Raw genomic sequence first — 3,881 nt, 5'->3', positions numbered from 1 at the left:
CATACAATCTTAGTAATAGTAGTTGACACAAATATGTGGGTGGCACCATGCGTGACGTCACGTGCTTGCGTGTTTGCGTGCGTGGGCCCGTAAATTCTTAAGGCGGTGTAGAAGAAAGATGAGAAAGTTTTGTTTTTGTCGATTTGTTTGTTGGGGATGAGTTCCCGATGTACACGGCAACATTTTGAAGTTACGAACGGCAGGAAGGATGGAAGAGAATATAAGGCATGAAAATGAAAGGATGATGTGGGAAAGTGTGAAATTAAGAAAAGAGAGGAGTATAACAATGGAAGAAAAGACAAAGGATGAATGGCAAGAATGGTGCGAAAAAGATGAAAAGGAAGAAGAAAGGTCAGGCATGAATGGGAGTGGAGTGATCAGCGGGATATGAACCCACAACCTCTGGATTACGAAAGCAACGCTCTAACCACTGACCCACGGTCAACACAGCTCATACTTGAGAAGGTTGACACACATGTGGGCGGGGGAACTGTGCGTGACGTCACATGCGTATTTGTGTGTGTGCTGGCATTGACAGAGCGATGAGAAAGTTTTCTTTTGTTGATTTGTTTGGTGGGGTTGACTTCCCGATGAACACGACAACATTTTGAAGTTACGAATGATGGATGATGGTGGTTGAAAAGATGAGCTAAAAGTGCAGATAGCCATAGAGGTTAGCTAGCGTTAGCAGTCAACAGTTGGTCGGCTACGAAGCGTCGCCTCCTCCTTACCCGAAGTCTTTTCTCCAAAAAATAAAAAAAAATAAAAATAATTAAAACAGCTCCAAAATCAACACTTTTGCTTGATTCCAGTAAGTTTGGAGCACTTTTGATAAAAGACGATTTCAATGAAAACTGAAATTAATAGGGAAGGGAACGGTTGGAGTTGAGGCCCTAGTGGGATTCGAACCCAACAAACCCTGGGTCACTAGGCCAATGCCCTAACCGCTGATCCACGGGGCCGCCATACAATCTTAGTAATAGTAGTTGACACAAATATGTGGGTGGCACCATGCGTGACGTCACGTGCTTGCGTGTTTGCGTGTGTGGGCCCATAAATTCTTCAAGGCGGTGTAAAAGAAAGATGAGAAAGTTTTGTTTTGTCGATATGTTTGTTGGGGATGAGTTCCCGATGTACACGGCAACATTTTGAAGTTACGAACGGCAGGAAGGATGGAAGAGAAGATAAGGCATGAAAAAGGAAAGGATGATGTGGGAAAGTGTGAAATTAAGAAAAGAGAGGGAGTATAACAATGGAAGAAAAGACAAAAGAATGAATGGCAAGAATGGTGCGAAAAAGATGAAAAGGAAGGAAAGGTCAGATATGAATGGGAGTGGAGTGATCAGCAGGATACGAACCCACAACCTCTGGATTACGAAAGCAACGCTCTAACCACTGACCCACTGTCTACACGGCTCATCTTTGAGAAGGTTGACACACATGTGGGCGGGACCGTGCGTGACGTCACGCGCGTATTTGCGTGCGCGGGCATTGACAGAGCGATGAGAAAGTTTTCTTTTGTTGATTTGTCTGTTGGGGTTGACTTCCCGATGAACACGACAACATTTTGAAGTTACGAATGATGGATTATGGTGGATGAAAAGATGAGCAAAAAGTGCAGATAGCCATAGAGGCTAGCTAGCGTTAGCAGTCAACAGTTGGTCGGCTACGAAGCGTCGCCTCCTCCTCACCCGAAGTCTTTTCTCCAAAAAATAAAAAATACTTAAAACAGCTCCAAAATCACACTTTTGCTTGATTCCAGTTGTTTGGAGTACTTTTGATAAAAGACGATTTCAATGAAAACTGAAATTAATAGGGAAGGGTTGGAGTTGAGGCCCTAGTGGGATTCAACCCACAAACCCGGATCACTAAGGCAATACCCTAACCGCTGATCACGGGCCGCCATACAATTATAGTAATAGTAGTGACACAAATACGTGGGTGGGACCATGCATGACGTCATGTGCTTAGATGTTTGCGTGCGTGGGCCCGTAAATTCTTCAAGGCGGTGTAAAAGAAAGATGAGAAAGTTTTGTTTTTGTCAATTTGTTTTTTGGGGATGAGTTCCCGATGTACACGGCAACATTTTGAAGTTACGAACGGCTGGAAGAATGGAAGAGAAGATAAGGCATGAAAAAGGAAAGGATGATGGGAGAAAGTGTGAAATTAAGAAAAGAGAGGGATTACAACAATGGAAGAAAAGACAAAAGAATGAATGGCAAGAATGGTGCAAAAAAGATGAAAAGGAAGGAAAAGTCAGGGATGAATGGGAGTGATCAGCGGGATATGAACCCACAACCTCTGGATTACGAAAGCAACGCTCTAACCACTGACCCACGGTCAACATGGCTCATACTTGAGAAGGTTGACACACAGTGGGGCGGGGACGTGCGTGACATCACATGCGTATTTGCGTGCGCGGGCATTGACAGAGCGATGAGAAAGTTTTCTTTTGTTGATTTGTTTGTTGGGGTTGACTTCCCGATGAACACGACAACATTTTGAAGTTACGAATGATGGATGATGGTGGATGAAAAGATGAGCTAAAAGTGCAGATAGCCATAGAGGCTAGCTAGCGTTAGCAGTCACAGTTGGTCGGCTACGAAGCGTCGCCTCCTCCTCACCCGAAGTCTTTTCTCCAAAAAATAAAAAAAAAATAAAAATAATAAAACAGCTCCAAAATCAACACTTTTGTTTGATTCCAGTTAGTTTGGAGCACTTTTGATAAAAGACGATTTCAATGAAAACTTAAATTAACAGGGAAGGGAACGCTTGGAGTTGAGGCCCTAGTGGGATTTGAACCCACAAACCCTGGCTCACTAAGCCAATGCCCTAACCGCTGATCCACAGGGCCGCCATACAATCATAGTAATAGTAGTTGACACAAATATGTGGGTGGCACCATGCATGACGTCACGTGCTTGCGTGTTTGCGTGCGTGGGCCCGTAAATTCTTCAAGGCGGTGTAAAAGAAAGATGAGAAAGTTTTGTTTTTGTCAATTTGTTTGTTGGGGATGAGTTCCCGATGTACACGGCAACATTTTGAAGTTACGAACGGCTGGAAGAATGGAAGAGAAGATAAGGCATGAAAAAGGAAAGGATGATGGGAGAAAGTGTGAAATTAAGAAAAGAGAGAGATAACAACAATGGAAGAAAAGACAAAAGAATGAATGGCAAGAATGGTGCGAAAAGGAAGGAAAGGTCAGGCATGAATGGGAGTGGCGTCATCAGCGGGATACGAACCCACAACCTCTGGATTACGAAAGCAACGCCCTAACCACTGACCCACGGTCAACACTGCTCATACTTGAGAAGGTTGACACACATGTGGGCGGGACCGTGCGTGTCGTCACGTGCGTATTTGCGTGCGCGGGCATTGACAGAGCGATGAGAAAGTTTTCTTTTGTTGATTTGTTTGTTGGGGGTGACTTCCCGATGAACACGACAACATTTTGAAGTTACGAACGTTCAAGCTAAAGTTATTATGAAAAGTTTCACCGCGAAGTCCGCGGAAGTGGCAAATGTACACACACTTGAATTGAAGTTACCAGTCGTTTCTCCATTTGCTCTTCAAGCAACCCGGAAAGAGCAAACGAAGGATATCTTTCGCAATGCATGTCGGAAAATCTTGGAGACTCAAATTCCTCACTCGAAATCAAAGGGTGAAGTGGGCACGATAAAAAGAAGTGGAGAAGAAAAACCCGGATGAAAAGTGAAATGCGCAATTGTAATTTTGTTTTCGGAGAGGTTGTTTCTTTCTTTCTAGAAATGAAGATTAGTCAAGTAAAATAAGATCTTAAGAGTAGTTTTGAGAAAAAAAAGTTCAAGTGCTTTTGCTAAATGAAGATGAGAGTACTTTTGTTTGAGTGGTATCGAGTACTT

The 3,881-nt window shown here is 43.4% G+C and overlaps 1 non-coding gene across 1 annotated transcript; it reads right to left on the bottom strand.

Annotated features, from left to right (window-relative positions):
• Positions 1–2,781: 2,781 nt before the first annotated feature.
• trnat-agu (transfer RNA threonine (anticodon AGU)) lies at positions 2,782–2,854 on the bottom strand. Its single transcript has one exon. It is a non-coding gene; the product is annotated as a tRNA-Thr (tRNA).
• Positions 2,855–3,881: the final 1,027 nt, after the last annotated feature.

This window comes from Syngnathoides biaculeatus, unplaced genomic scaffold, assembly GCF_019802595.1.
Source record: "Syngnathoides biaculeatus isolate LvHL_M unplaced genomic scaffold, ASM1980259v1 ctg228_pilon_pilon, whole genome shotgun sequence".
Classification (NCBI taxonomy): Eukaryota; Metazoa; Chordata; class Actinopteri; order Syngnathiformes; family Syngnathidae; genus Syngnathoides; species Syngnathoides biaculeatus.
This window is presented reverse-complemented; position numbering and strand designations above follow the sequence as displayed.